The sequence below is a fragment of the Somniosus microcephalus genome, chromosome 8, assembly GCF_052327205.1.
Source record: "Somniosus microcephalus isolate GS21.2 chromosome 8, FLI_Smic_1.0, whole genome shotgun sequence".
Lineage (NCBI taxonomy): Eukaryota > Metazoa > Chordata > Chondrichthyes > Squaliformes > Somniosidae > Somniosus > Somniosus microcephalus.
Window position 1 is genome coordinate 123831773 of NC_140994.1, and position 20638 is coordinate 123852410.

The 20638-nt window shown below is 45.3% G+C and overlaps 1 protein-coding gene across 6 annotated transcripts in view; it reads left to right on the forward strand.

The window, feature by feature from the left end:
- Positions 1 to 20638, forward strand: part of ebf1a (EBF transcription factor 1a) — a 699375-nt gene that overhangs the window by 79365 nt on the left and 599372 nt on the right. The window lies entirely within an intron of this gene.

A 20638-nucleotide genomic window follows, 5' to 3' on the forward strand; every position in this document is an offset into this window, starting at 1 on the left:
GCATAGAAGCCATCGCAATAGTGGGTTACGCTCAATAATTCAGCGAGGCCCCCTTTTAGAAAAAGATTCACGATTTTTCTGCCTTTCTTTCCTGCAGCATTGACTCATGCTGGGGTCTTTCCCACAGTCCTTCATGTGTGAGTGTAAGCAGCTCGTGCCAGCAGATTATTTCACGTGGCAGCCGATCCCGATCCTGCCCCTCACTCGTTTTTTTCCCAACAGGAGTCACGGAATACCAGATCAGGAGCGGGTCGATTTGTGGCCCACCACCCGACTCCCTTCCTAACCCAGGAAACTGTCAGGGTCAGGGCCTTTTCCGCTGGTCCCAGCTGAGTTATGGGGCTGTGTCCACTGATAAGGAATCGAACCTGGGACCAGCCAGGACTCTGTGGCTCAGCTACCACACAGGATAGTGTGTTTGCGCTCTGCAATATGCATCACGCTTTGGTTTAACGTAGCTGTGTAAAATTTGTCTGGTTGCTATTTTAGCAGTTATCTTGTCCATTTATTTTAATAAGTTAAAATAGCAAGTGCAGAAATTTCACGTGAACGTCACAAATATCGCGCAGCAAAATTTCAATGACCAAATTGTTTTGAGGTTTCTGAGCGTGATCAACAAGATTTGTAATTTTCAAGGAAACCTCTCTTCCCTGTGTATGCTTTTGGTGAGTTGCAGAATTTGCTGTAATTACATGCCTGCGAATAGTTAATTCCATTCTGTGACCAGATCATTTCAACACAGGCAGCCTTTGTGCCACAATAGATTGAGTCATTCTTTCGATTTCTTGATACACACATGTGGACCAAGATGATCCTAGGTTCCATGCCCCATTTGTACTGAGCTAGCCAAGGCACTGTATGGCCTCAATACTCCCAATCCCTCAATAACCCAATCCCTCAAACCCCCCAATCCCTCAATCCCTCAATGCCCCCACTCTAGGGAGAAGAAAAAACAATCGGCCAGGGCTCCTTACTGCCTATTTGTTGATGCCTACTTGGTGTGGGTAGGATAGGTTGCGATGCTTCTCATGGTGAGATGGCTGATACTTCACTGCGAGGTATGAAGAATGGCCCGATGAATGAGCATTCTGCTGCAGAACTGTAATCTAGGGTGAGCCAGCGCTGACTCTCCTGCCCAGTCAAACAACCTTTTCTCCCCCTCTCCAATATTTTAATAACTAATAAACCAAAATGTTGGAAGAAAATAAGAAAAACACAATTTTATTTTTAATGCTCCTGGCCAATCCGGGAGGGTTGACAACCCTAGCCGAGACGGAGGGTTTCACCTGTGCTGGAGTTGAAATGGAGGGAAATGAAGCCAGTACAAAGCCCTCTTCCCTCCATCACTTTGGGACCTTCCTGCCACTACTCCAGCTACCTTCCGGCAGGATAGCAGAGGAAAATCCAGCCCTTTAGTCTAGGCTTGCACATGAAGCTATTTCTTCAAGAATGTTAGGTGCTTAATAATGGATTGGCTCCATTGAGATTAGGGTGCCAGCATTGGGAAATGGTTTCGCTGCTCTGGTTCCCTTCAGTCATGAGTTTCTTAACTCCCTCGAGTTTATTCATTTATTGAGTGTGTAGCTGAGCCATAGAGGGCAGGAAAGTCCCAGGTGTGATCCCTGGTCTGTGCCGAGTTAGCTGATTTCAACGAGGGGAGTGACGGTGGGGTTACAATGAATAAAATTGGCCAGGGCGCCATCCAACTGTAACCCAACAAGGCTCTCGGCTCTGTCAGGAGAAGAGGGGGAATAAACTGGGGACCTGGGGATTGGAAACAAATGAAACATTTACCCTCTTTAATCATGGTGCTTGTTGTCTTAAACTAGTGGATACACGGCAGATTTTCACATTCTTCTTCCAAGACAGATGGTATTTTTTGGACTTGTCCCTGAGTAACTGGGACTGTCTCTGTTTGTTGTGCCGTCTGTTGCTTCTAAGACAAAGCAAACTTTCACCGGTGCCATTAAATGAGAAAATAAAATAACAAGCAGAAAAACTGTATGAAATGGAAGCCTGTGCTGAGGTTTAGTGTACAGTGTTTTGGTGGGTGTAGGCTACAATAACTGGAATCAATTTATAGATGCGGGTTTAGCTAAAGAGACAAAACGTTACACTGAAACATCTCTTCCACACTTGTAAATGTGACTTAAAATCCTGCACAGAAGCACTTGGAGGGGGTTAATTCAATCAGACTGAGGCAGCCTTTGCCCTGTTAGATGAAAGATGGAAGGAGGTCAAAGGTCTCAAGGCTGCCTTCACGAGAGCACTAATCGATCAGCCGTCAAGATGGTGCCAGTCTCTCGAGTGGGATAAGAAGTGAATGCCACTTTTGGGTCCAATCTCCGTAATTGCCTGATGCCTCATTGTGCACCCTTTTATGAAAAACAAAACAAAACAAAAATTACTGCCAAACGGGGTATTGATTCTGCATTTGTCTGGGCTAATTCGGTTAGTGTTTGGAACGCGTCTCTCTGAGGTTAAATAAATCCACTAATTATCGAGGTTTGGGGGAAATTTTAATTCAATTACCTGCGGAATGGCTGAAAGGAGATGATCAGCTTTGGCTGACACACGAAATCAGATTAAACAATTCGGTTATGTTAATGATTTGGTTTTGAAAGATCGACAGTTGGTTGTACAGTTCAAAGGAACAAATCAATCCTCACCAATGTTTTAAAAAAAAATATCAGCGAGACTCTAAACTAATTTCAAGGCTGAAAAGATGATTTTTTTTTCTTTAGCCACCTCTTCGCTCCTGGGGTTCAGTTCTGTAGGCGCAAGTAGCCCTCCCGTACCTCACACCAAGTGGCATTCTTCATATATGAGCTTGAAGATTTAGGCCCTTGAAGTGCCTGGAGATACACTCCACCAGCTCAAGTGCAGTGGAGGGGCACCCCTGCCCAACCTAGCCCCAATGTAAGTTGTGAGGAGGATGCAAGGAGGCTTCAAGGGGATATAGACAGGCTAAGTGTGTGGGCAAGAACATGGCAAATGGAATATAATGTGGAGAAATGTGAAGTTATCCACTTTGGTAGGAAAAATAGGAAAGCAGAGTATTTTTTAAACGGTGAGCGATTGGGAATTGTTGGTGTTCAGAGGGACCTGGGTGTCCTTGTACACGAATCACTGAAAGTTAACATGCAAGTACAGCAAGCAATTAGGAAAGCAAATGGTATGTTGGCCTTTATTACAAGAGGATTTGAGTATAAGAGTAAAGACGTCTTACTGCAATTATATAGGGCCCTGGTGAGACCACACCTGGAGTATTGTGTACAGTTTGGTCTCCTTACCTAAGGAAGGATATACTTGCCATAGAGGGAGTGCAACGAAGGTTCACCAGACTGGTTCCCGGGATGGGGGGATTGTCCTATGAGGAGAAATTGAGTAGACTAGGCCTATATTCTCTAGAGTTTAGAAGAATGAGAAGTGATCTTATTGAAACATACAAAATTCTTAGAGGGCTTGACAGGGTAGATGCAGGGAGTCTAGAACCAGAGGTCACAGTCTCAGAATAAGGGTTCGGCCATTTAGGACTGAGATGAGGAGAAATTTCTTCACTCAGAGTGTGGTGAATCTTTGGAATTCTCTGCCCCAGAGGGCTGTGGAGGTTCAGTCATTGAGTATATTCAAGACAGATATCGATAGATTTTTGGATATTAAGGGAATCAAGGGATATGGAGATAGTGAAGGAAAGTGGAGTTGAGGTAGAAGATCAGCCATGATCTTATTGAATGGTGGAGCAGGCTCGATGTTCTGAATGGCCTACTCCTGCTCCTATTTCTTATGATCTTATGTTCAAAGCTGGAGATTACATTCTAAATCCCAAGGATGGGATCACTTGGATGGCTGAGGTGGCCTGTCCTCAGCCACCAGTCAGAATGTCTGAGCAGTCTGTCGGGCTCAATACCAGAGACACAGTGTGAGCATCTCGGCAGGGAGGGCAGGATCAGGCCCCTCGCCCACGATGACCCCTGCCCATCCTGTCCAATGCGGAGAGGGCTGTCTGCCATGCTGTTCCGATGGCAGACAGGAAGCCTGGCGAGACCACGAAGAAGGTTCTCCTCTTTGGATCTTCTGCACCCAGTGGAACAAACAGGCCCCTGGAATTGACTGCCTTTCCCTAGTAAAGGTTTAGGGCCTCCCAAGGCCCTCAGTGGGACTCGTACCAGGTCTCAAGCTGGCCTGAGTTCTGCTGAGACCTATTTTTAAAAAAAGGGCGGAGCTCCGAGGTGAACCGCGAATCTGAACCTGGAAATGTCCCGTTGATAGGACGGATGGGCAGAAGATCCAATCGTGCCGTCCCCCACCAAAATTTAAAGAGCCACAGCAAAATGGGGTGGAAACCTGGTACAATCAGGTTTCCCTCACATTCCTGAATCTCCACCTTCACTGCATGCTTCCCCCCCACCCCCCCTCCTCCGCTCTGGACAGAAATGGGGGATTGCAACCATTCCCAGCTCCAGGAATTTCGGGGCCTAAGTTTCAGTAGCCCTCTCAATAATGGACGGGATGGGCAGGGGTCATCGTGGGCGAGGAGCCTGATCCTGCCCTCGCTGCCAAGATGTTCACACTGTGCCTCTGGTATTGAGCCCTGCAGACTGCGGATTTCCCAGGTTTGATGTCTGGTCTGAGTTAACTGATCTGGTATGAGGTGCCAGCAGGCTGCTGGCAACTGCTCAACACAACCCCAGTATGAGCCAGTGCCGGTGCATGTCAGGCAGACAACAGGAAAAATCTTACTTCGTAAACGATGCATCAACTTCTCGCTCATCCGCAATCCCAGAAAGTCTTGGTTGACATGGTTTGAAGCCGTGGGGCGGGGCGGGGGATTGTTGGCAGAGGGGCAGGTAAAAAAAAACATTTCCTGCAACGTTTCCTTATTCACGATACTTACCAACATTTTAAAAAGAAATACAAAATTGCCTTTCCTGTGTCCAAACCCACACACCCATCTCTGGAATTGAAAGTCACCCGGACTCATTGTTTTCATTTGAACTTCAAATGCAGAGATTCTCTTTGTCTTTGGGAGGAAACCACTGGTAGCTTAGCAGAGGAGACCAAAAGGAAAGGGTTGCGTGCTCGGCAGTGATGTACCTTGTTTGTTGATAGCAAGTGTTGCCCCCGTTTCCAAGATAGAGGGCACTGAGAGGCAGCCACATGACGATCCTACAGGAGAAACCTGCACTCTCTGAGGAAAATGCAGGAAAAAAAGGCCTGCCAATAACATGTGCAATATACAAGAAGGAAGCTTGGACGAATGCTATAGAAAGGTGATAATGACGCGTTTGGCCTTTTCCCAGTTACTCCTCTGAATTGTACTTTTTAAAAAAATGGAGTTTCTTCCTTTTAAAAAGCAAAAACATCTGATGTCATCGGACAGAAATAAAGTGGAACATTTTCACGGTCCCAAATACAAAGCATATTTTAAACGTTCGTGTTGAAGGTTTCTTCAAGGCCTACTGAAAATACCTCTGTACTGATAAGAGTCCGAGGAGTAATTTTGCTTAGACCTTTGTTCAAGCAATGCCCCCTCCCCCCTATATACCCTGGTAATAGTCGTATAAACTCATGGATATCCTGTGGTGTTCCTCACAGGTGGGCTGATGTCTGGACCAAGGCTCTTCGCACCCGGGCATTAAGGTTTTGCGTCTGCGGAAGGCTTTCTGGCAAATTCGGGGCTCAAGCTGTTCACCATTTCCAAGATCGTGAGCAGCTTGTGCCCGAATGTGTGACCAGTTAAGTAGCTGCCCAAGTGCTGAAGAGCAAAAATCTGCCCTGTGATGTTTAGCTACCAATCTGGCCCTGTCCCTTTAAGGCCATGACTCTAAAAGAGCAAGCGCAGGTAATTGTAGCTACTTGTAACCTTCGGAGGTCAATCAAGGGTCATTCATAGCTGCTGGCAAATTTCAGCCTTCCAGTCAATGACTGGCTTTACCAAAGGAGAGGGAGCCAACCTGGAACCGCCTCCAACAACAACAACAACTTGTATTTATATAGCGCCTTTAGCGTAGTAAAACGTCCCAAGGTGCTGCACAGGAGTATTTTAAGACAACAAATTTGACACAGATCCACATAAGGATAAATTAGGGCAGGTGACCAAAAGCTTGGTCAAAGAGGTAGGTTTTAAGGAGCGTCTTAAAGGAAGAAAGAGAGGTAGAGAGGCGGAGAGGTTTAGGGAGGGAATTCCAGAGCTTAGGGCCTAGGCAACAGAAGGCATGGCCACCAATAGTTGAGCGATTATAATCAGGGATGCTCAAGAGGGCAGAATTAGAGGAGCGCAGATATCTCAGGGGGTTGTGGGGCTGAAGGAGATTACAGAGATAGGGAGGGGCGAGGCCATGGAGGGATTTGAAAACAAGGATGAGAATTTTGAAATCGAGGCACTGCTTAACCGGGAGCCAATGTAAGTCAGCGAGCACAGGGGTGATGGGCGAACAGGACTTGATGCGGGTTAGGACACGGGCAGTGGAGTTTTGGATGACCTCAAAAACCCTGAAGAAACCAATGGCAAAGTGCTTGGCCAATGGCCTGTCTCCACAGGGTCAGGTGATTCAAGACCAATCCAAAAGCGAGACTGGCATTTAAACGAATGGAGCTGCCCTGAGATACAGGCCTCCCCTCTGCCTGCAGTGCCAGCTCGAGAGGGAAGGGGACTTAAAATACGACTCTTTTGGTGGCATATCGCTTCATCCAAACTATAACAAATTAGATGATTATTTAAAATAAAAAGTGGTCTCCTTAAAGTTTCCTTTAATCTGTTATTAGAAAAATTGAAGATGAGTAATTTAACACAGAGTCAGACTGATGTCCTAAATTCCTGGGAAATATGAAAAACCTCAAGGAATTTTTTTTTTCAACTGTCCCTTTTGTCTCATTTACTCTGGATTTTGAATTTTTTTTAAAACCCCAAATATTTGTACGATGAGAAGAAATGTTTCCTGTTGGAATGTGGGGGGAGTCTGGGGTTTTCTACCACGGCGTGGTGTTTTGTTGTTTACTTGGGAGGAAATGGGATGTGAGGGACAATATTGACAAACAGAGGGCAGGGAAGAGATTGGAGGAACTTTATTTTGCTGAAAAAGAAATGTATATTTGTATCTGAATATATAAGGGAGGGGGTGCGGGGGGCGGGGAGAGTGGGATGGGGATGTGTTATTGGAGGGAAAATCACCCCTAGTCTGGGAAGACAGCCCTGCTATTGACCATCTCAGCAGCAATATAGGGGGGTAGGTTAAAGAAAAAAGATGCATTTTTATGGCACCTGTCACATCCTCAGGATACCCCAAAGCACTTCACAGTTAGAAGTACTTTTGCAGTGCAGTCATGGATGTTTAGTAGGCAAATACCACAGCCAATTTGCACACAGCAAGGTCCCACAAACAGCAATGTGATAATGACCAGATACTCTGTTTTAGTGATGTTGGTTGAGGGATGAAAATTGGCCAGGATGCTAGGGAGAACTCCCTTGCTCTTCAAATTGTGCTGTGGGATCTTTTACATCCACCTGCAAGGCAGACGGGGCCTCGGTTTAACATCTCATCCGAAAGATGGCACTTCCGACAGTGCAGCACTCCCTCAGTACTGCTCTGAAGTACACACCTAAATTATGTGCTTATGGGCTAGATTTTTGGGGAGCCATCAGGTGGGGTTTCAGGCGTGTGGGGGGGGGGGAAATCCTGAATTTGGGGGTCCCGACACCATCCCGCCCAAAACCCCGCCCCACGTAAGTTTCAGGGGCGGCGGGTACCCGCCCTGCACTGGGACCCGCCGAAACCAGGCGGGAAGGGATTAGTGCCAATTAACTGCCTGTTAACAGGTAGTTAACATGCAGTTTTTAGCTTAATCCCTATTTTGAGGGGTTTCGTGTGGGTTTCCCGATGGCTCCAAACCACGCCAGGTAGAGCAGGCGGGCCGTCGGGTTGAAGGAGTTGGAGGGGTCGCGATGTCGGCGCTCAGGTGAGTGATGGGTGCATGAGTGCAAAGGTAAGTGTGTTTGGTGTGCCTAAAGTGTGTAAAGAACTTTTACTTACCTGTACTTACCTTAGCAGCCTTTCTTCTTGTAGCCGTCGGGAGCCCATCACTCAGCCGGAACTGAAAGCTGAACGGCTGCGATCTGTCAAAAGTGACAGCCTTCAGCTTTGAGTGTCAGTAAGAGTTCTAACTGAGTCGGTGCAGAATGACTGAGCTTAGAACTCAGAGTGTCAGTGTTTCACAGCTTCAAACAGCTGTAAAACACTGATATTTCATCTGTCAAGAACTCTTGACAGATGAAATTTCAGTCTGTGACGTCACCTGTTGTCGGGTGGTCCTTAATTGGCCTGCTGAGCCCGCTGGGCGGGCTCAACAAGGTCAATCAAGGGAAAATCGCGCGGATTGGCCGACGTCAAAGTAGGCGGGTCAAAAACCCGAAAGGGGAAGTCCCGCCTTCTTCCCGACAGGTTCGGCAAAATCTACCCCTAAGTGTCTGGAGTGGGGCTCGAACCCACAACCTTCTGAGTTAGAGGCGAGGGAGTTACCTTTGAACAAACACTAATGCTTGGTTGGCTTTGAAATAAATTGCCAACTTTTCCCCAAGTACAAAACCAAACAGGCAGGAGGCAGGGAGGAGGGTGGTGGGTGGGATCACGGCTTGAGTGCGGACATTTGCTTTTCTGCTAGTTTCATTGAAAGCTTTAATAACTAATAATTAAGGCATGGAAGTGGGGAAATGACTACTGTTATAAAAAGACAAGGGACACCGGAGCTTCATCCAAGTACTTTAGAGTGCACACCAAGGGTATCTGCTCCATTCGAACCAGCTGACCAGAAAATGCTGAAATATTTGCGTTTGAGTTTCGCGCTGTGCAATTTCAGCATGTCCAGTTTACATGTTAGAAATTTCATGAATCACCACTCATCCAAAACAGGACAGGTGTTGAATGTACCGCGAAACTGAGACGCAATCTGGGGGAGATACAAAGGACAGTGGGCAAAATGAAATACAAGAACAGTAACGGGGAGATAAACAAGAGTAGCAAGCATTTACCCAACATGTCTTGTGGGGCAACTCGGTGCAATCGGTAACGTGGTCAGTGCCAAGTTCTGCATTGTCAGAGCGCGGAAACCCACCTCGCCAGAAGATCATGCCAATGCAACTCTTGGAGTTGAAGTAGTGTCAATGGTGCTGAGCTGGCAACTGAATCCCAGCAGACATTGCGGTTGAACAGAAAGAGTGCTTGACATCGTTGCTGGTGATCTGACACCATGACTAAGCCTTTGCTTAGGGAGTTAAGATGTGATTTTCCACTTTACCAGAATTTTTGATTCAGTCGAGTGGCTTGCTGTTGCCTTTTTACAATCCGTGTAGGGGGCCCATCTCTATAGTGCCAGGGAGACCCACAATGGAAGGTAAGGGATCAGCTCCCTGCTTTCACTGAAACCAGCGGCCTTAATCCAACGGGACATTTGTAGCCCCATATCTATGATGCCTTTACTTGCGGCCCACTTACTGTGCATTGCAGCTGACAGAGCGATCACTGGACATCTGCTGTTGGCTGCACCCCCATGCTATAAAAATGCCTACAAAACCAGTAGGAAGGAGTCAAGAGACAGTAGCAGGACCGAATGCTCAGGTCAGTTCATACCTATTAGTTGAAGCTTAAACATTCAAGTTGCCTTATTGCTTTTAAAAGAGCTCTGTCTTTAATTGTTGGAAGCACTTTTTCTTTACTCATTTATTAACACATGACATAATTATGTCATTTGCATCACTTGCGTGCGACATCACCATGACAATGATGCAGCCCGCTCCTCCATCCCGAAACATATGAAAATGACTCTTTGCAAAGGCACTGCCCCTTTAATTATGCCCTACGTTCCTTTTACCAGTTTTCTCCCCTCTTCCCCTAAAAGCGCCGTCTCTCGGTGGCTCATGGGCCGAGACTGGGCAGCAAATCATGGAGATCCTGACAGTTTTGCCCTTTCCCCCGATGCACTTTCCAGCAGTGGTGACTGGACAGTCATCAGTAGCAGGGAGTGTGGCTGATTTCCCCCTACTCCCTTCCCCTCACCCCCCTACTCTCCAGCTCAGGAACACCCAGGCCAGCTATAGACTTCCAGCTGCTCCCCTGGCTGAGATTGGCTAACTCACATGAACAAGGAACAATCTTGGTACCTTCTAGATCTGTAGATCTCAATAACAGACTAAGCGGTGAACTGGAGGAGCCTAGTTTTTTTTTAATAACACACACAATTCTGACTGGTACTTGTGTGAAAAAACATTAAATTCCTGGCGGTCTGATACTCAGAGCTTTATGGGGTGATGTCACTGACGGCTTTTAATGTACATATTCATCACAGGGCAGCAAGATGCTGATTTAGTTATTGCCTTGTGTATATCATATTAGAACTGATTGTTAGGATAGCTTAGGAGAGCCCTCTGGCATTGATGAAATACAGAGCTCACTGGACAGTGGCCATTAGATCAATCAGACGAAAGCTCTCAGTGGTGTTCAGAAGATCCCGGGGAATGTTAAAGCCCATCAAAGCTTCCTCCCAGTTTGTTTTCCATCTGAATTGAAGTTCAAATCTTCTTTATTAGGCAGTGGCTAATGTCCCTAATTAACAGAGAGACAAAGGCTCTGGTTACAGGGGAGGGCCTCCTGTAATGTGTGGGACTTGGGGAATATCTTGAGAAGAGCAGCATGCGAAGTATGCCTGCTAATCCATTAGAGAAAACTTATATTTATGTAAACACCTCACAAAGGAGATTAAGCACTTTAAATAATTGGACAGCCAAGAGGGGAAACATGCTAGATCCACTGCACTCAGAGAAAGAGCAGAAAAGTATGCCCACTCTCTGGTGACTGCAGTTAGAATCTAAGGTTTGAGGCCTTCTGTGAAGGCCTGATTTACGGCCATGACAATGTGCCAACAGAGGTATCCACCCGGCAATCCTGTCGCTAAAGTCACCCAAAGGAGCCGAGATCCGAATTGCAGTCACAAGAATTTCCTAAATGCAGGCTCCTGATGAGCCTAATAGGCACCAGCAGCACCTCGCAAGCAAAAGCAGGGAAAATGAAGTTCGTAGGCCACAGGTCTCTGCCTGATTGTCGCTCTCCCTGTGGCTTATGAACAAATGAAAACATCAGCGTATTTGACAGAGATGCTTCAGGTTGAAGCTCCCGTTTACACAGCACGGCAGTTGCCAGAGTACCAGCAGCAGCAGAAGGGTGACAGCATGGGGGGCATAGACTGAGGATTAACACTGGGTGAATGAAGGGGGAAGTCACAATCTTTTTTTTTTTTACAGAGGGTATTAGAACATGGAATGGTTTTCCGCAAGTGGCTAATGAGGTAGCAACTATAATGTTATTGAAAAGGGAATTGGATAAATACTTGAAAAGGGCAGAATATAAAAGAAGAAGGGAGAGGGGCAGGGAAAGGTTGAAGAGCTAGTGCCAGGAGATGCACAGTGGACCAAATGTTGTGACTCTTAAGTTTCAAAGTTTCAACGGCGACATTTATTTTCTGGGACCAAGACCTCCCTGATGGGTGGGGGTGTTAGAATTGCTGGTGTGTGTGTGAGTGAACTGACTGATGAGGTTCGGTGGCCTGTTACATTCAGTGACTTAAATGGGCCAGCAGTGGCACAGTGGCCCGGGAGCACAGGGAAATATAAAGGGGGAGAAATTCAGTATCGCCCTGTTTGGGGCGCAATTATCGGCCGGGCGCAAAGTTTAGCGCCTGGCGCTAATTATCACCTCTGACTGCAAACTTGGCTTCCATCACCCCTGGAGGTGATTGGAGCGCTAAATCAGGCGCTACACACCTCTCTTAAGGTGCTAAGGCCGAGGAGCGAGGCGCTACCTCAGAGCGCTGGTGAAGCTCATGTGATGTCAGTCAGCAATGGAACACAGACACACTGGCACCGGCCAGTTCTTAAAGGGGAGGGTCGATCTTGCTCTCCATCCACACCCTGCTCATTGCAGCCTTGAATCTCGGCCTGGAGAGACCTGTACACCAAATCTGCTGGAAGGAACAATGGAGAGGCCCAGGGAAAGAGCTCAGAGTGCAGCCCCCATAGTCTCTTCTAAATCGATGCAATGAAGGTCAAATCAAAATTAACCTGCAAAGTACTGCTCACTACCCAAAACTCCTTCACACAGCGTTGAATCTCTCCAGAAGTCTCTCTCTCTCTCTCTCTCTCTCTCTCTCTCAGAATGCGTGGTGCAAAAATGTCGCCGACAAAAAAAGTCAGGAAGCGGTTGCCTTTAAATATCGCTCCCCCAGTCCCTTCCCGACTGCAAAACATTCCCCTCAACCTGTTGTTGCTAGCGGCAGGCGGTAAGGCAGGGGGCGCCACTCAATATCCGGTCCGGGGCGCTACCGGGGCGTTGCACGCTCGACTGACATCATGATCTGTGGCGCAGGAGATCGTGGCAGTAGTGTTTAGCGCCGCCACAAAATATCTGGTCAATTTCGCGAGTGGCGCAAACATTGCCGCGCCCGGGCGCTAGTTGCTTAGTGTCCTCTTAGGGTGCTAATGGGAGGTGCAAAGCAACCGAATTTTTCCCCCAAAGACTTCTTGTGCCTGTATTCCAAGCCCAGCAGGTACTGTACTGGCACTACCTTATTACGTTGCAGTCCTGGTGATGGAGGTAATGTAAGCCCAGCGCTGGATTTTTCACTGAACAAAGAAATCAACTTGCTGTGTTTTCCTTCAAAACAGAATGACATTTTGAACTTCCATATGGACCAGGAGGTCCTAGCAACTGGGAAGTTAAAATCAGCTAGGGAAGTGGGAAAATAAAACAGTCCAGGTTTTTGTTCCTCCTCATTACCCACTGCTGGGAAGTGTTTGTGTGTGGACATCAGGTGAGGACAGGTTTAAGCCCCGTTCTGCTGAGCAGATAACGCTGCATTTTGGTTCCATGGAGCAATGGAATTATTTAGAAAATTATTTTTCTGGAGAGGGCGGTAGGGGTGTGGGGTGGTGGGGTGAAACCGACACATGCATACACACACGCGCACAAACATAAACACATACACAGAGACACACAGACATAAACACAAACACAGAGACACATAGACATAAACACAAACACAGAGACACACAGACATAAACACATACACAGAGACACATAGACATATAAACGCAAACACAGAGACACACAGATATAAACACAAACACAGACACACAGACATAAACACATACACAGAGACACACAAACATAAACACATACACAGAGACACACAGACATAAACACATACACAGAGACACACAAACATAAACACATACACAGAGACACACAGACATAAACACATACACAGAGACACAGACATAAACACAAACACAGAGACACACAGACATAAACACATACACAGAGACACATAGACTTAAACACAAACACAGAGACACACAGACATAAACACATACACAGAAACACATAGACATAAACACAAACACAGAGACACACAGACATAAACACAAACACAGAGACACACAGACATAAACACAAACACAGAGACACACAAACATAAACACAAACACAGAGACACACAAACATAAACACATACACAGAGACACACAAACATAAACACATACGCAGACATATACACAGACCCACACAGACATGTACACAGACATACACATACATAAACATTCATATCCAGACACACACAGACTTTTAAACATACACAGCTCTACACACAGGTACAGACATGCGCGCGCGCGCACACACACACACACACACACACACGTGTATACACACACATACACATACATAAAACTGGGACACATCTAGTATCAGTTGCTTGCCATTTATAGTACACTCTCCTTGAGTTCCCAAGTTGTTTAGGTAGTTTTAAAAGCACAGTATACAGTTGAAAATAAGATGAAACTCTGATAAGACCCTTATGAGTCCAGGAGAAATGTCTCTAATATTCAGTGGGAATGTGAGCTCTGCTCACAAAGAAACTGATTTCAATCAGAGTCTTGGCTCCTCCGATGGTCAAGTGGGTGTATGTATTGCATGCTGTTGTACTGAGCCATGCGATAAAGGAAGGTCCCAAATTTGATCTGCACCATGGCTGAAGCAGTGGTGGGGATTTTCACAATTGGTCTCAGTGCCTTTCAGCTAGATAGTAAGGAAATTCAACCGGGGGCTCCTGCTCCTGATCACTATTCAGTGACTCCTAAGTGAGTGCATGCGGATATTAAGTAAGATAGGTTACATAGCCTACTGAGTCATGATGGCTGAGTCCACTTGGTGAGGCACTTGTACCCTGGACTCGTACATTAGCATGAATCACTATCTTCAGGAGAGGGGAGGAACAGAGTGCATTGGGGATGCATTGGAATCCATTGCTACACACGTGGAGATGGATAAACCTTTTCATAATTAAAGCCTTTGGCTTGCTAACATACTGCACTTGACTCATATTCAGTCAATCTCTTATTTACTCTTTAATTTACTGCTGGACTTTTTTATAGGCAGCTGTTTTTCTGCTGTACTGCAAAGAAATTTTATATAATACGCAATATATTCTTATAAAAAAGTTGAAGACTTAAAGAATGTCTGAAATTGTGGACAAATTTACATTTTTCTTTAACTCTGATGAAAGTTCTCTGTTTAAAAGTTTAATTTCATATTGCCTGCTAAATATTTTAATAATTTAATCTATTCATGCAAATTTATACGAAGACCAGTAAATTAATTTTAGTAAATTTGTAACATCGGAGAGGAATTTACATTTGCTTTCTTTTAAAAATTGCAATCTTTGTGCTTTTTCATTGAAATGATTACTGGTGCAAAGTAATTCAATCAAGATTTTCTTAATAAGTATGCAAATCAGTTGACTTGTTTTCCTGTGACCATTGGGGCCAGTTTCAATTTGGGGTAAATGGATTCTGGAGAGGATCTTTCTTTTCTAAAACGGCTGCAGAGCTGGAAGTGATGCAATTGTCCCAACCTTCAATGGGTAACTGATTATTCTCAACTGACAATGGAAACTCATGGTCCTTAAAACCATATTCCTTTATTGTTTATAATTTTTACAAATGACTTGGGAACCGAATATTCTCCAAGGCGTCCAAGTTTGAGAATGCCACCAAATTGAGCGCAAGGGCCAATCATGGCAACCAATAATCCAAACTGATCTGCACAAGTTAGGTCAATGGGCAGGGAGGAATTCAACACAAGTCAACGTAAAGTCAGGAGGTTGGGTAGAAGCAAGAATGGCGATCACCGATTAACATGCTTGAGGTAACAGCAGGATAGTGATCCAGAGGTTTTTGGTGAATAGGTCATTAAAACTGTGATAATAGCAAATAAAACATTGGGATGTATAGTGAAGGATGTGGCTGGTTAAGTCTAAGGAGGTGATGTTGAAGTTGTACCAGCCCTTGGTGAGACAGCACCCGGATAATCTGATCACTTTGGTCTCCATATTAAAAGTAAGATGCAGAATTATTATAGAGGGTCTAAAGATTCCTAAACTTAGAGAGTGACGGTATGAGGAAAATTTGCCTACCCTGGAACTTTATTCTCTAGAGAAGGGAAGGATGAGGGGGGACTTGGCATTTGATTTTAAATGTTCACTGGTATTTGGATTCAAGGTTTTGGGCCACAGTGTAAAGTTAAGGGTGTCAGAGAAAAATTGAGAAATTAGGCAATACTTTTGTTAGTAAGAGGGAGCTAGAAATTGGAATAGATTACTAGTGGGAGAGGTGGAACAGAAAACCATGGCAGAGTTTTATAAAAGGGCTGGTTGAATTCTTATTAGGAAAATGGATACAGGGCGGTCAGTTCCATAATAAGATGAGGAACTTGTTGGTTGGTTTGGAAGGGTAGCTGTACAGAACAATGGGCTTCTTTAGCTCGAAACATCACTGTGTTACTATTTAAAGTTGAAATGAATCACTTTATATTGTTCGAATGCAACTCCCTCGCCTCTTAAATTCATGACATGGAACTGAATTGATGAGACATTGGGGGTGAAATTCAAATTCGGCGGGGGTGCAAAACGGGCGGTAACGGTTTGGCTGCTCGTTAGATACCCCGCCCGATCAGAAAGGAAAATGCACAAGAAGCATTTGTCTCAAGCTTATGATCACCGTGGTGATAAATGCCTCACCGTGCCCCTCTATCAGGCAGACCTTCCAGATTAAACAGCGCTGAATGCTGTCAGGCCTACTTTCATCCCTCCATGCAATGAGAGCTTATTGATCCTGGAGTGCAGACCAGGCCATCCCAGATTGACCGCAAAGATTACCAGTTTAAAAGAGGAAAGTAAAAAGTAGGTCATTATTTTTATTTCAAGCATACTGTTCAATATTGGAAGGTAATGGAGGTTGTCGGGATGTCAAACGCTGGCAAGGGTTAATAAGGTTAAAAAGACAGTGCTGGGAGTATCCATAGCAACAGAAGGTTGGTTTAAAACTTGGGGCTAATAAATATGGATTTCTGTATAAAAGCTGGGAGTCAGGTGTGGACTGCCTTTGAGCCCAGTGCGATATTGTGGTGAGCTGCTATAATGCTGTGTGGAAATGGATGGTTGCCGTGAGGTTGCATGGTTATTACGTGTAATTGATTACTCGGTCAGGCTTGTGCTTTGCCACCAGGCCTGCCTCATCTCCATATGCCTGGTGTCAAAGCACAGGGACCAGCTGGTCACTCACATGACATTGCTGGGACTGAGATTGAGACACTGACAGTTCCTTCTGGGCATGAGGGTGGAGGATGGTGATGTGGTTCAAAAACTTTTTTTTTTACTAAAATCATAAATTTCTAAATAGGTGGTGTCTATTTTTTCAGTATCCTGGAGTTTAAACCCATTAACGTTATAGACCACAGTAACATATGTATTATCGCATGTACTTATCACACAATACAATATAGCCTAGAAATGACTGTAGGAAATATTAGCGTACAAGCGCTTAACACCTTTGTAAGCTGACAATCGCCGACAGCAATTTCTAGGCCTGTATATGTTTTATAACGAAAGGAAGAAGAAAGGATTTTCATTGATACATCACCATATCACATCTCTCAGAAACATCCCAAAAAATGAAATAAAAACAGAAAATGTTGGAAATACTCAGCAGGTCAGGGAGCATCCGTGAAGAGAGAAACAGAGTTAACGTTTCAGGTCGATGACCTTTACTGAACCATGAATTCGTTCAGTACTGTAATTTAGGCAGGCAAATGTGGGAACTATTTAGCAGGCAGCAAGGTCCCACAAACAGCAATGAGATGAATGACCAGTTAATCTCTTTTGGGTAGTGTGGGTTGAAGGAAGAAAGCTGACAGAGACACAAGAAAAACTCGCTCCTCTTTGAAAGGTGTTGTGGAATCCTTAGTGTTCACCCGAAGCACAGATAGATAGGGCCCCGGTTTCGCATCTTATCAGAAGGACAGGATCCCTGACAATCCTGCACTCCCTCCTTATATGTCTCAGGATGCACGAAAAGATGGATTAGATGGGCATATAGTTCACTTTTGTAACCTGTGTTGACGACCTTGGACTGTAGTATTCCCCAATTTAGTAATACCTGATCAATAAATTGACGTCTCAGAGTTCATTAGTCATTGGGTGAGGATCAGATCAGGCTTGACTGTGATGTCCTCCATGACTGAATGCCTTTGAATTTATTCTCAGAGACTGTGGCAATAGATGTCCAAGACAGGATGGTGTGTGATTTGGAAGGGAGCAGTCGAACAAAATTCGAATGAAAGCATTAAACATTCATAAACTGACACTTGCACAGCAGAATCGCCTAATGGTATTCACTGTCTAGGATCACATCAGGCTCCAGCAGGAGTCAAGTCCGTCAAAAGAATAGGAGAGAAAATTGACAGAATAAAAAGAGAGCCTCCAGGTTAATTCGCTCATTCGCCAGTTGGCTGATCTCACCTGGAGTTACAGCAGAAGTGCTACAATTTCAGAGGAATAAATTAAATTCATGCAGCAAATCAACCACAAAATAAATTTCACCACTATATAGGTACAGCAAAGAAGGAATTTGGGCGAAAAATTGAGTCGCGCCCCCTTTGGGACGCTAACTTCGCCGGGGCGCTACTTTTAGCACCCCAGAAAAATTAGCACCCCCGCAACGGAAATTGAGTGGTAGCACCCCAAGAGGGAAGCGGAGTGCTACTGGAAGCGCCCCACCTCCCTCTTGGGGCGCTGCGAGGGAATATCACGGCGCTACATGTCGCAGCGTTAACGGGAGGTGCAAAACAACCGAATATTTAACCCTTTGAATTTATAGAGCGCCTTTCATGACCTCAGGACATCCCAAAGCGCTTTATAGTCAATTAAATACTTTTGAAATGTAGTCACTGTTGTAATGTAGGAAATGCGGCAGCCAATTTGCACACAGCAAACTCCCACAAACAGTAATAAAATAAATGACCAGATCATCTGTTTTAGGTGTTGGTTAAGGGATAAACATTGGTTAGGACACTGGGGAGAACTCCCCTGTTCTTCTTCGCGTAATGCTACGGGATCTTTTATGCCCACCTGAGAGGCATGACAGGGCCTCGGTTTAGCGTCTCACCTGAAGGACGACACCTCTGACAGTGCAGCACTCTCTCAGTACTGCACTGGGAGTGTCAGTCTAGATTATGTGCTCAAGTCGCTGGAGTGGGACTTGAACCCACAATCTTCTGCCTCAGAGGTGAGAGTGGTACCCACTGAGCCACGGCTGACGCCTTAACATAGCAGCATGCAATGTCACTTGAAACTGCAGTTGCTCTGTTGAAAATGTTATTAACAGATCCTGCGTCCGTTTGTTAATGTGTACTGCAAATTGTATTTAGAAGATGCGTGACTTACTAATCAATTTAATGCTTATGGCTTATGAAAGCTTAGACACTAACTGACAAAAGAGCAAGATACAGTACTGCCAACTAATGCAATACAACCTAGCTGAAGAATGTAGTTAATACTTTTTAAAATATGCATTATCATTGCAGCTCCCCTTTTAGGCCCGTTGATCCATTGGCTCAGTGCTAACTGTGCTACCCAGTGTGGAACTGAGTTATACAGACCAGAAGACCCCAGGTTCAATCCCTGCTAGATGATCTCACCTTGGATGGTAAAGATACTAGAATTAGCCTTAGTGCCCACGGGCTAGGGTCAGAAGGTATAGCCAGGGTTTCTGCTGCTGATCATTATCCAGCTGGGAAGTGCTCATGTTCAGGAGTAAATACAGGCTCAGACTCAATTGTGATGCTCCCTGGGTTGAATAGCCTCCCAAAATGCTCACTGTCTCGCTCACAAATGAAAGAAGGTCACTTGGGTGAGGTACCAGCATGGTGCTGCTGTCTGTGGAACTACATCCCAACCTGAGCCAGGAGAAAGCAGATTTGCATTTATGTAGTGCTCTTAGAAACATCCCCAATACTATGAATTTAATTTGAAGTGCAGTTGCTGTTGTCATGTGGGTGAATGTGGCGGCCATTTTGCACACCACAAGATCCCACAAACAGCAATGAGATGGGTGTGCAGTTCATCTGTTTTTCATGGTGTGTGTTGAAGCCAGTCCTGGAGTGGGACTTGGCGATTTAAAAAATAAAAATAAAACCCTCGTACTCTTTGGTTGGATGTGCAATCTCCTAGATGTAAATGCCAGCTTTCTTGGTAAAAAGTTTTACTCTCGTTACCTGTTGACAGTTTGTTTGTTTTCCTTTTGGTAAACTGCAGGTTAACAAGTCTTTATTTAATGGCAGTTTGACTTAACTTAATTGGTGCCAAAGATTCTGAAATGCCTTGGAAGGGATTTGCGATATAATCTTAACAGCTTTACAATATTCTGAATTTACAACACGGATAAAGGCCAATTTGGCAGTGCACTGAAGGTGTTAAGTTTATTAATGAAAGAGAGTTCCATGTAAATCATTTGTAAAGACAGAGTTGGGAATGCCTGCGAGCACTCAGATTCGTGTATTTTTCTAAGATGGCCTGACGCTCAACTTCAGCAATATATTTTCAAGAGACGATCCCTCCCTCTGCTGCTCCAATCCAACCTCCCTCCCCCCCCCCCCACCCCGCACCGCCAACACAATCCACAGCTTTGAAGCCCTGCTGTCATCAGCCTCAGGAAGGTCTTCACAGGATCAAAAACAAATTGAGCAGTGCAGGGCTTCCGGGCAGCTAACTAAAGAAAATATACAATCAGAGGATGTAGGCCAGCGAGCGGCAAGGCTGTCACAGCAGTAGACTTGGTCCTTCTCTTCCGCTCCTGAGTTGCACCCTGCATCTGGTCGGGTTCCAGCAATTATTGTCGAGATGTTCTAAAAACGGAGGCTGCAGGGTGATCCATAAAAGTAGCAGGAAAGACCCCTGGCTGCCTTCTTCCTTACAAAAACATGTATTATATTGTATCGCTGAAATTTCTAAAATAGGACTTTGGCACGGGCCTTTGTTGCTGTTCCTCGCATCTTGTCTCCCCGAGCAGCCGAAAGCTTTCTCTGACTAGCTCTCGGTACCTCAACCTGTTGGGTGCACACTGCGCGCCGGTGATGGAACACAACGTACGTGTTCAGTCCCAGCCTTAATATTCATCTATGCTATCGAGCAACACAAAGGATGAGCGACAACAGTTCAGAATTTGTATTTGCTAAAGCTGGGAGCGCCTCTGCTCCCAACA